Source organism: Apodemus sylvaticus, chromosome 9, assembly GCF_947179515.1.
Source record: "Apodemus sylvaticus chromosome 9, mApoSyl1.1, whole genome shotgun sequence".
NCBI lineage: Eukaryota > Metazoa > Chordata > Mammalia > Rodentia > Muridae > Apodemus > Apodemus sylvaticus.
Genome location: NC_067480.1, coordinates 96,149,158 through 96,162,576, shown reverse-complemented (window position 1 = coordinate 96,162,576; position 13,419 = coordinate 96,149,158). Strand labels below are relative to the sequence as shown.

General features: G+C 40.2%; 1 pseudogene; it reads left to right on the top strand.

Annotated features, from left to right (window-relative positions):
* The first annotated feature begins 4,235 nt into the window (after nt 1-4,235).
* LOC127691982 (uncharacterized) lies at nt 4,236-9,168 on the top strand (annotated as a pseudogene).
* Nucleotides 9,169-13,419: the final 4,251 nt, after the last annotated feature.

The window sequence follows — 13,419 nt, the reverse complement described above, 5'->3', positions numbered from 1 at the left end:
GAGCTACACAACAAATCAACAAAACTAAGGGCTGCTTTTTAAAGAAAATATACAAGATAGATAAGCTCTTAGCAATACTAAAGGACCCAGAGACAGTATCCAAATCATTAAAATCAGAAATGAAAAAGGAGATGTAGCAACAGAAATTAAGAACATTCAAAAACTTATCAGATCCTACTATAAGAGTATTTACTAAACAAAACTGGAAAATCTAGATGAAATGGATAATTTTCTAGACAGATATCACATACCAAAGTTAAATCAGGATCATATAAACTATCAAAGCATTCCTATAATCCCCTAAAGAAATAAAACCTGTCATTAAAATTCTCCCAACCAAAAAAGTCCCAGGGCCAGATGGTTTTACTGCAGAATTATACCAGACTGTTAAAGAGTATCTAATAGCAATACTCCTCAAACTATTCCCCAAAAACAAAACAGAAGGAAAACTACCTATTTCCTTCTGTCACCTCACTGTCATGCTAATACCATAAACCACACAAAAACCCAAAAAAGAAAGTAAGTTTCAGACCATTTTCACTTATGATTATCAATGCAAACATACTCAATACATTTTTCACAAACTGAATCCAAGAAATTATCAAAACCATTATTTGCTAACATAAAAACAATTATTCACCATGATCAAGTAGGCTTTATCCAAGGGATGCAGGCATGTTTCAATAAAAGGAAATCCATCAATGTAATCCACTATATAAGCAAACTCAAAGAAAAATATCACATGATCATCTCATTAGATGCTGAAAAGGCCTTTGACAAAATAGAACACTACTTCATGTAAAGTCTTAGAGAAATCAGGAATTCAAGGCAATTAAAATTAAAGCAATATACAGCAAACCAAGAGTAAACATCAAATTAAATGGAGAAAAACTTGAAACAATCCCACTAAAATCAGGGACAAGACTATACTGTGCACTCTACTCCTATTTTCAATATAATATTTGAAATTCTAGCTAGAGCAATTAGACAACAAAAGAAGGTCAAAATAAAATATAGTGGAAAGGAAGAAGTCAAGGTATCACTGTTTTCACTTGATGTGGTAGTATACATGAATGATGTTCAAAATTCCACCTGAGAACTCCTACATCTGATAAGCAACTTCAGGAAAGTGGCTGAATATAAAATTAACACAAACAAATGAGTATCCTTCCTGTATAAAAAGGATCAACAGGCTAAGAGAGAAACTAGGGAAAGAACACCCATTACAATAGTCACAAATAATAAAAAATATCTTGGTACAACTCTAACCAAGCAAGTGAAAAATTTGTATGATAATAACTTCAAGTCCCTGAGGAAAGAAATTGAGGAAGACAACACAGGAGGGAAAGATCTTCTATGTTCCTGGATCCTTAGAATTGGCATAGTAAAAATGATGATCTTACTAAAAAGTAATCTACAGATTCAATTCAATTCCCACCAAAATTTCAACTCAGTTTTTCACAGAGACAGAAAGACAATGCTCATCTTCATATGGAATAACTAAAACCTAGGATATCCTGGGGCAATTGCCATACTTGAACTCAAGCTATACTAGAGGGCAATAGTGATAAAAAAAAAAAAAAAAACAGGAAGGTATTGGTACAGAGATAGACATGTATATCGATGGAATAGTATTGAAGACCCAGAAATAAACCCATACAACTTTGGTCACTTGATTATTAACACAGAAGCCAGTCCCATACAGTAGAAAAAAGAAAACAACTTCAACAAATTTTGCTGGTGTTACTGGCAGTCTGCATGTAGAAGAATGCAAATTGATCCATTTTTAAGTCATTTTGCAAAGCTCATATCCAAGTAGAGCAAGGACTTCCACATAAAACCAGATACACTGAAACATAGAGAAGAAAAAGTGGAAAATAGGATTAAAAACTTTGGGACAGAAGGAATTTTCCTGAACAGAATACAAATGGTTCAGGCTCTAAGTCCAACAATTGACAAATGTGACCTCTTGAAACTGAAAAGCTTCTATCAAACGAAGGTCCCTGTTAATAGGACAAACCAGCAACCTACAGATTGGGAAAAGATCCTTTATCAATCCTACATTTGATAGAAGCTAATATCCAAAATATGCAAGGGACTAAAAAAGTTAGACCCCAGAAAACCAAATAATCCAGCTAAAAATGTGATATATATCTAAACAGAGAATTCTCAACTGAGGAATCTTGAATGGCCTAGAATCATAGAAAGAAATGTTCAATATCCTTAGTCATCAGGGAAACACAAATCAAAATGACCCTGATATTCCTCCATATACCATTCAGAATGTCTAAGATCAAAAACTCAGCCAATAGCTGATGCTGGCGAGGATGTGGAGAAAAAAGAACATTCCTCCATTGCTGGTGGGATTGTAGCTTGGTACAGGTACTTTGGAAACCAATCTGCTGAGTCTTCAGAAAACTGGAAATAATTGTACCTGAAGAGCAAAGAATACCAGTCCTGGATATATACCCAAATAATGCTCCCCCATATCACAGGGACACATGCTTCACGATGTTCATACTAGATTTATTTATAATAGCCAGAAACTAGAAACAGCCCTGATGCCCATCAATGGATAGAATAGATAGATAAATTGTGATACATTTACACAATGGAATACTACTAAGCTATTAAAAACAAGGACATCATGAATTTGGCAGGCAAATGGATGGAACTAGAAAATAACATTCTGAGTTAGGTAACAATGATCAAAAAGAACATGGTATCCTCACTAAAAAAAAAATAAAAATAAAAAAAAATAAATAAATAAAAAAAAAAACCTCAGAATACCCAGGATTCAGGTCACAGACCATAGGAAACCTAACAAAAGGAAGAACAAATTGTGCATCCTTGAATCCTACATAGAAGGAGGACTAAAATAATCAGGTATGGGGATAACAGGAGAGAAGCCCAGAAGGCCATGATAATGAATCAAAATATTCAGCATTGTAGTGTGGGGAATAGGGGAACCACTAGAAAATCCCCAACACAAGGAATGTTAGAGGTTTCCAGGAATTCTCTAATGAGAATGAAATGACAGTAGTTGAAATGACCAACAGCAGGTTGGTAGAGCCTGAAGAGACCACATCCAGCAGAGAGATATGGCCACCAGTTGAGGCCACCCACCTATCTCAAAAATTTTAACCCAGAATTTTTCCTGTCTTAATGAAACACAGGGACAAAAATGGAGAAAAGAGTGAGGGAAAGGTCATCCAGAAACCACCTAACCTTGGGATCCATCCCATCTGCTCACACCAAACCTCTACATTATTACTAATGCTAAAAAGTTCTTACAGACACTAGTCTGGTTTCACAGTACTCCTAGAGGCTCTACCAGCACCTAAGACAGATGCAGATACACCGAATCATTGGACTGAACCTAGGGACTCAAGTGGAAGATATAGGGATTGAAGGTGCTTAAGGGATTGCAACCCCATAGGAAGAACAGCAGTATCAACTAACTGGATCCCTCAAAGCTCCCAGGGACTAAGTTACCAACCAAAGAGCACATATGGGCTAGTACCTTGCATCCGGGACATATGTAGCAGAGGACTGCCTCATCTGGTCTCAGTGGGAGGATATGTGCTTGTTTCTTAGGAGACCCGATGCCCCAGAGAATGGAAATGCTACAGTGGTGAGTGGTAGGAGTGAGAGAGTACAACAGGTGGACGTACTCTCTTAGAGGCAAACAGGTGGTTATGGGGTAGGGCATTAATTGAGGTCAGACAGAGAAGGCAGACATTTGAAATGTAAATAAATAAAACAATAAAAATAATTTACTGGAAAAAAGGTAAGCTATGATCTCAGAATGAAGAGACCTGTATGTGCAGTCAGAAGCTTAAAAGTAATAATCCCTAAGAAACAACCCAAGTTCCATAATGAAGCCCATGTTATTAAGAGGCTTCCCAAGGAGGATATTTGATCTGATGGACTCAAGCAGACAGATGACAGAAGAGTTCTGGGGCTTAGGCAGAGAATCAATACATGAACAGAGATCTTTCTTTGACTGTCTCAGCAGCAGGATTTGGCAGGATTTGGAAGGAGGGAATAGAGAAAGCCAGGAGGTGGGTGGGCTCCTGGGGTGGAGGCTGGGAAGGGCCTGTTGACCCTCCTACCTTCCAGTTGTCCTTTATGTTGAGGAGGCCTCAGTTGTGTGATGTGCACTAAGCACCTTGACAAGTCAGGTGTTGTACTTCAGGACTCAGTGGCCTGTAAGCTACACTGCAATTCAGAAGATGGAGAATTTTTTCCTTCTGATAAACAGCGTTATTAACTTGTGGAAGATCCCCAGCTCCATGTCCTTAGTAGTGGACATGGGCTTTGCAGTAATGTGCGGAGTGGGGCTCTTTTACCTACTAATCTCATTCCTGAAGGAGTATCCAGAGTCACCACCACCTGGGAGCAAAAAGAATACCCCAAATGTGAGAAAGCCTTGGTTGACATAAAATAGAGCAGCAGTTCAAGATTCTTACTCTCACATTCCCGAGAAAGACATGTGTAGTGAAAAAAATTGGACTGTTTTATTTAAAAAAACAAAAATATAAGAATATCATTTATTTTAATTTCAGGTGTAGGATCTTGGATTCTTTCTGATTGTGCACAGTAGCTGACTATGATTTGCCTCGTGCTGTAGCAGGGATATGATCCTGCCAGCAGCAGACAGTTTTGGTATTTGTATGATATTTGGAATTCTGGGGACTTTTTAGAGGGTAGATAAATGCTAGGGCCTTGAGAAGCATGTTGTTTGCTATCCTTTTTCTGGTATTCGTGGTTTGTTAAGTATACGTGTGAAAAGAATGAGGAAGAAGAAGAAGAAGAAGAAGAAGAAGAAGAAGAAGAAGAAGAAGAAGAAGAAGAAGAAGAAGAAGAAGAAGAAGAAGAAGAAGAAGAAGAAGAAGAAATTGGTATCCTGAAGGTCAAAATTAAACATACCCCAAAGGAACCAACCCGCCTAACTATAAGAAATAGTCTAACAATAACATCTCCCGCTTTCCATTCCATTCTTTTTTCATAAGGATTCTTTGAATCCTTTTCTCGGTTCAAAGAAAGAACCTAAAGTCTAGCTACAGACAGGAGAGTAGAAATCTCCAGGAGTAGCAGCAGCACATCATTCTGCAGGCAGGGCAGAGGAGATAGAGGCCTGAGCTGTGTGCCTGAAGCTCTCAGACCATATATACAGGGTGGCAGAGAGGAAACTCAGAATGGCTGTACCTCCATGGACAGACTGCATTTCTGAGATTGTGGGGACACAGGACAAGCTCTAAGAAAGGTCATCTGCCCTCTACTCAAGCACTTGCTTTTGTTTATGTTGAGCTGATAAGAGCAGGTGATAGACCAAGGGCCTCAGATCAGGGCTTGGGTCTGCTCTGGCCTCAGGCAGCAGACATCACCTGACAGTCTCCAGGCAGCTACAGATCTCAGCCTTGGGCAGGTCCTGTCTGAGGGATCCTGTCTGAGGAACACTGACCGAGGACATCCATGGTAAGTCTGACATAGACAGTCTTTTTCTGCTGATTTCCCAACAAGGACAAAAGGAATGTGCTTATGCACAATATGAATGAGTCAAGGATGAATGAGAGAGAGCTCTCTGAGAAATGTGGATTTCATGTTATCCATGAGCACACAGAGCAGGCAGCTTCTCTACCAGAGAGAAGAAGGAACCCCAGCTCATTTGTATTGTTTCTAACTGGCAGGTGGTGAAGAGGGCGCAGAGGAAGGGCAGAAAGAAAACTGCTACTGTGAAAGCTTGCAGAAACAGCCAAAAGGATGCACAAGATACCCAGAATGCATCACGACCTATGGAAAGGCCCATCCATCATCCTTTACTAGACTCCTTTCCCCACCCCTTTTGATACTCTAAGGAGAAACTGAACCAGCTTTCCCTCCCGCAGCTGTTTTCTTACCTCAAGATCTTAGAGGACCTTATACACCAGAAATTGAACCAACTTTTATGAGGCATATCCTCTGTGCTCTCTGAGGCAGTTGTGGCTACTGCCTGGGTCTCCAAGAAATCCTCCCCAGGAGGACGTAAATGTGAGAGGTGTAATGATCCAAGTGACCCTAACCAACCTTTATCTGTGTCTAAAGAATCTCCACAGCTTTTCCAGGACCAGCACTCGCCCCACCAACATTTGCACAGAGCCTAGTAGGCCTGATAGGGGTCCAGGAACCAGAAAACCTCCAAAGCTCTATACCAAACCAAAGACATTCTTCCTTCCAGAGAAGGGCCCATAGAAGAGAACGAGAATGTCCTACCACTGAGATAGGGATACAGACATCCCCTTCAAATGTAAATGAGCCCTGGCAACACAGACTAAATTGGAACGACATCACAGGCTATGACATACAAAAATGTCAAGCAGCCATTAGCCAGCCCACTGACAACTTCTCTGGGGACAGTCTTCCCTGTAAAGCTATCAGATCAGCTTCCATTTTTCCTGGGCATTATCAAATGATCCACCATCACAAGGTCCCACAGCATGAAAAGAAGGCAATTAATGTGGGAGAACACAAAGGTACCCATGTCAGATTCTGTCCATCTGGGGAACTGATAAAGCTTCAGGAAGACTACCAAGCACATTGTGGTGGTTTTCACAAGTTCCAGCCTGAACTTAACCAGCCTCCCCAGCCCTCCATCCTCAATTCCAAACACAATAAATGCAGCCAGATGATGGGTTCTGTGCCCACAGTGGTTCCCTTAAAGAGTGCCAGTGCTAATTCGGACATATTTAACAGGGTTGGAGACAAAAATCTGCCTTGTACTTCAAGCAGCACCCATGGGAAGGGTCTGGAGCCCAGGAACCCTGCACTGAAGACAGATAAGCTGCTCTCTATAAACACCAGCAATGATCTTTCCTTCATTGATCCAAATACAAAAATGAAGCTGGAAGCAAGCATCACACAGCTTCCTGTGAAACACGGAAGGAGATTTCCCTTTGTTTCAAAGGCTGAATTCTATTCCAAGACTGCAATGATCCTGGAAAAATTGCACCACCAAGATCCAGGAGGGAAAAGGGTAGAAACGGTATCATCTGCCAAGCTGCAACATCCTCTGTTTGAACACTCGCCTCCAGAGGTTCGGGAGACCCAAAAATCCCTCCACCTGCTGCCAATCATGGGCCGGAAAGGTCCCATCCAGATCAATGGCTGAGAAACAAGAGTGTTCAACCCCATACTTCCTGCTTGCAGGCAAAACACCAGCAGAGGAAAACTATCCAAGCAAATGTTAGAGGCACCCTGAAATCAAATTCCAGCCAAGGAATGGCCAAGCATGCACCCAGGATGCAGTATCAAGATGCAGCTTCACGACATCCCCACTTGAGTGCACCAACCCTCAGCCCTGAACCAAACAAACCAACATACTGAAGGTAAAAGAAGAGCTACCTCATGCATGGAGGGTGAGTGTGGGATCTAGTGAGATTCCCAATGGTCAAGTCCTCAATATCTCTCTCAAGGGCTTTGAGCCTGTAGACCATCTCCAAACACCTCCTATTCAAAACTCAGGGGACATTAAAATAGCTGGAGACAGAGTGGCTCATTAAAAAAGCTCATTGAAGAACATCAACAGAAATGTTCTACAATTTGAAAACATCAGCACAAAATGCAAGGGACAGGGAGATTCTTTGAGGAATCAAAGTCCTCTATCAGTTATGGACCTATAAGAGGAAGTAGATAGGGAAAATCTCATTTACAGTACAGCAGTTGAGCTACAATACCGCATAAATACTCTGCTCCAGAACCTGGAGGATAATGAAGACAAGCCATCAAATCTCACCGTAGATCCTGTGACCCAGATACAAGAGTATAAAAGGGAATCGACATTCCACTTGGATAACTCCACCTATATTTCTGAGGGTCTCTATGACCCAAAACATTGTAAAGAAGCAAAATAATGAGCAGTAGCCACACCTGTCCTGAGAAGCACAACCACCCTTTCACGTTCAGTAGAATTGGAGCAAAGTGTGGTCAGGCATTGATGCCCAGCGCTTATGTGAACAACATCTGAACAAAGCAAAGGGAAGATTTGACTTTGACCAGTACGCCACTCCCATGGGGAATGAACTTCCATATTCCTACAGGGAATTTGGAGACAAGCAGGAGTTAGGTGTTGCTGGCCAGAGAGTTGGTGACCTAGGTCAAGATAAAACAAAAATTGGGATGGGAGGCTCTCCACATCAAAGCCCCAAGGGTCACAACAATTCATTCACATACACAGAAATTAGAGGCAAACAAGAGCCAGGGGTTTGCTATAAAACCTTTGAACCCCATCAAAATACAAAGAAAAGGAATGGGCCATGGTCAACCTCTGAGTCCCAAAGAGAACCATCCAGTCAAGGACAGGGGAAATGGTGGCCAGGCACAACAGGTGTTGCTGCCTGGGAAGTCTCTGACCAAGATAAAATTAGATCAAAGAGTGGAAAGGAGTGTTCTCCACATAGAAGCCCCGAGATGCATAACCATTCTCCGAGATACACAGAAATCAGAGACAAATCACAGCCCAGTGTTAATGCGCAGCAAGCCTGTGACCATCATCTGAATATCCTGAATAGAATAACTTTTGACAACCTCCTCACTCTCAAGGGAAAGAATCATGCATGCTGTCACAGAGTAACTGGAGACAAGCAGCAGTTAGAGTTTGCTGACCAGAAAGCCTGTGACTCTGGTCAAAGTACAAGGAATGGAATGGGCTCCTGTCCACATGGAAACTCCAAGTGGCACAACCTTTCATTTAGCTACGGAGAAATTGGAGAAAAAGCACCACTGGGTGTTAATGCCCAGAGAACCTGTGACCAACATCCACACAGTGTGAAATGAAGAGGCTTTGACCACCTCCCCAGTCCCGAGAGGAACCGCCATCCCCACAGTTCCAAAATAGTTGGAGACGAGCAGCAGTCAAGTCTTGCTCACCAGAGAGCCTATGATGCAGGACAAATTAAAAAGAAGATTGGAATGGCTACCTGTCCATATAGATGTCCTGATGAGCACAACTTTTCATTCCGACATGGAATAATTGAAAACCAACAGCAGCCAGGCATTGTCCTTAGAATCTGTGAGCAACATCAAAGTACAAAAGAAGGAAAGGGCCAATCTATGAGTCCCAAAGTGAACCATTCTGTCAAGCACAGGTCCAATCTGTCCTCTCTGCCTAGAGAGCCTCTGTTGACCTGAGGTAGACCTTACCAGCAAAGGCCTAAGAACTGGTACCACCTGCCCAGTTACTGTTTCCCCTATGTTTTATTGAGAATAAATGTTAGCATTTTCCCTGAAAAGAAAAATTACAATAAATACTTGCAAAAATGCAGACAAAATGGAACCCTTATTCATTCTGTTGGGAAGGTACCTGGAGCAGGATTTTTGGAGAAGACCTCAGAAGATGGAAAGATCGCCCATGGTCATGAATTGGCAGGATTAATATATTAACAATGCCGATCTTACCAAAAGCAATATACACATTCAGTGCAATCTCCAACATAATCCCAACTCAACCCTTCATAGGTTAAGAAAAGAGCAATTCTTAAATTCATTTTGAATTAAAAAATAAAACAAATAAACAAACAAACAAAAACCTCCAAGGATAGCAAAAACTGTTCTCAGCAATAAAATATCTTTTGGTGGAATCACCATCCATGACTTTAAACTGTACTACAAAGCAATAGAGATTAAAAGAAGGAACTGCATCATATTGGTGCAGAGATAGGCAGTAAGATTAATGAAATAGAATTGAAGAACCAGAAATGAACCCACACACATAAGGACACTTCTATTTTCTAAATTCTATGTTACATTCCAAATGATTTTCTCTTTCCCAGTTCCACCCTCCACATAGGTTGGGAAAAAAATCTTTACAAACCCTACATCTTGTAGAGGGCTAATGTCCAAAATATAAAAAGAACTCCAGAAGATACTGTCCACAGAACCAAATAATCCTATCAAAAATTTGAATACAGAACTAAGTAGACAATGTTCAGCAAAAGAGTCTCGATTGGCTGAGGAACACTTAAAGAAATGATCCTTTCATACCATGACTTTGGATATGTTGTACCTTCATTTTCATTGAATTCTAAAAGTCTTTAATTACTTTCCTTATTTGTTTTTTGGTCAAGTAATCATTGAGCGAATCATTGTTCAGCTTCCATGTTTATGTGGGATTTCTTTCTTTCTCTCTCATTTTTTTTTTTTTTTTGTTTGTAATCGAAAGCCAGCTCCCTTGGTCTCTTTCCTTTAAAAAAATAGGGAAATATTTATTTACACTTTGAATGTTGTCCCCTTTCCTTGACCCCGTACCCCCCAAAATACCTTCCCCAATCAGGCCACCCCGAATTCCCTATCCTGGTATTCCTCTACAATAAGGTAACAAGTCTTTCCAAGACTAGGGGCCTCTCCCCCATTTGCTGTGCAACAAGAACATCCTCTAATGCCTATGTGTCTGGAGTGTTGGGTAACTCCAAGTGTACTCTTTGGTTGATGGTTTTGTCCCTGGGAGCTCTGGGATTACTTAGTGATTCATATTTTTGTTCTTATTATGGCACTGTAAACCCCTTCAGCTCTTTGGGTCCTTTATCTCATGCATTGGAGACACTGTGCTCAGTTCAATGGCTGGCTGAGAGTTTCCCACTCTGTATTTGTCATGCACTAGCAAATTCTCCTAAGGGACAGCTATATCTAGCTCCTGTCAGCAAGCACTTGTGGGCATCCACAATAGTGTCTGGGTTTTGTAATTGTATATGGGATGGATTCCTAAGTGGGGGAGTATCTGAATGGTCTTTCCTTAAGACTTTGCTCCACACTTTGTCTCTGAATCTCATTCTGTGGGTATTTCGTTCCTCCTTCTAAAAAGAACTAGAGTATCCATACTTTGTTCTTCTTCCTTCTTGGGCATCATGTCATATGTGAATTGTATCTTGTGTATTCCAGACTTCTAGGCTAATATCCATTTATTGGTGATTTATCAGAACATGAGTGTTCTTTTCTGATTGGTTTACCTCACTCAGGATGATACTCTCCAGTTCTATCCATTTGTCTAAGAATTTCATGAATTCATTGTTTTCAATGGCTGAATAGTACTCCATTGTGTATATATATATCACATTTTCTGTATTCATTCCTCCATTGAGGGACATCTGAGTTCTTTCCAGCTTCTGGCTATTATAAATAAGGCTGCTGTGAACATAGTGCAGCATGTGTCCTTATTACATGAAGGAGAATCCTCTGGGTACTCCTGTAATATTATGCCCAGTTTTCTGGGGAACTGCTAAACTGATTGAGTGGTTTTACCAGCTTGCAATCAGACAAGTGGAGGAGTATTCCTCTTTCTCTGCAACCTTTCCAGTAACTGCTGTCTCCTGAGTTTTTGAACTTAGCCATTCTGACTGATGTGAGGTGAAATCTCAGGGTTGTTTAGATTGCATTTCCCTGATGTCTAAGGATGTTGAACATTTCTTCATGTGCTTCTCAGCCATTCAATATTCTTCAAATGACAATTCTTTGTTTAGCTCTGTACCCCCTTTTTAATAGGGGTATTGGTTCTCTAGGGTCTAACTACTTGAGTTCATTGTATATATTGGGTATTAGCTCTCTGTTGGATGTAGGATTGGTAAAGATCTTTGCTCAATTTGCTGGTTGTCATTTTGTCCTATTGACAGTATCCTTAGCTTTACAGAAACTGTAATTTTATGAGGTCCCATTTATCAATTCTTGATCTTAGAGCATAGGCTATTGGGTTTCTGTTCAGGAACTATTCCCCTGTGCCTCTGTTTCAAGGTTCTTACCCATTAGTTGCAGTGTGTCTGGCATTTATGTGGTAATCCTTGATCAACTTGGACTTGAGATTAGTACAAGGGCATAAGAATAGATCTATTTGCATTCTTCTGCATGCTAGCCACCAGCTGAACCAGCACCATTTGTTGAAAAGGCTAATTTCCACTGGATGAAATTAGCTCCATTATCAAAGATCAAGTGTCCATAGGTTTGTGGGTTCATTTCTGGGTCTTCAACTCTATTCCATTGATCTACCTGCCTGTCACTGTACTAATACCATGCAGTTTTGAACATATTGCTCTGAAGTACTGCTTGAGGTCTGGGATACTGATTGCCCAGAAGTTCTTTTTCTGTTGAGAATAGTCTTAGCTATCCTGGGGTTTTTTGTTATTCCAGATGAATTCACAAATTGTTCTTTCTAGCTCTATGAAAAATTGAGTTTGGATTTTGATCGGGATTGCATTGAATTGTATATTACTTTTGGTAAGATGGCCATTTTTTACTACATTAATCCTGCCAATCCATGAGCATAAGAGATCATTGCATCTTCTGAGGTCTTCTTTGGTTTCTTTCCTCAGAGACTAGAAGTTCCTGTCATACAGATCTTTCACTTGTTTGGTTAGAGTGACCCCAAGGTATTTTATATTGTTTCTATTTTGAGTGGAGTTGTTTGCCCAGTTTCTTTCTCGGCCTGTTTATTCTTGGAATATAGGAAGCTACTGATTTGCTTGAGTTAATTTTTTTATCCTGCCACTTTGCTAAAGTGGTTTATCAGCTGTAGGAGTTCTCTAGTGGAGTTTTTTGTTCACTCAAGTAAACAATCATATCACCTGCAAATAGTGGTAATTGGATTTCTTCCTTTCCTATTCATATCAATTTGACCTCCTTTCGTTGTCTAATTGCTCTAGCTAGAACTTCACTTACTACATTGAATATATATGGAGAGAGATAGCAGCCTTGTCTGGTCCTTGATTTTAGTAGGAATGCTTCGAGTTTCTCTCCATTTAGTTTAATTCTGGCTACAGGTTTACTGTATATTGCTTTTATTATGTTTAGATATGGGCCTTGGATTCCGGATCTTTCTGAGACATTAAGCATGAAAGGATGCTGAATTTTGTCAAATGTTTTTTCAGCATCTAATGAAATAACCATGTGTTTTTTTTTCTTTGAGTTTATGTAGTGGATTACATTGATGGATTTCTGTATATTGAACCATCTCTGCATCCCTGGAATGAAGTCTACTTTATCCGGGTGAATGATAGCTTTGATGTATTCTTGAATTTGGTTGGCAAGAACTTTATTGAGTATTTTTGAATCAATGTTCATAAGGGAAATTGGCGTGTAGTGCTCTATCTTTGTTGCATCTTTATATGGCTTTGGTATCAGCACAATTGCAGCTTCATAGAATGAGTTGGGTAGTGTTCCTTCTGTTTCTATTTTGTGGAATAGTTTGAAGACTATTGGTGTTAAGTTTTCTTTGAAGGTCTGATAGAATTCTGCACTGAAACTATCTGGATCTTTGCTTTTATTGGTTGGAAGACTTTCAATGACCACTTAAATTTCTTTAGGTGTTTTGAGACTGTTTCGATGGTCTAATTGATCCTGATGTAATTTAGGTATTTGGTATCTGTCTAGGAAATTGTCTATTTCCTCCAGAATCTC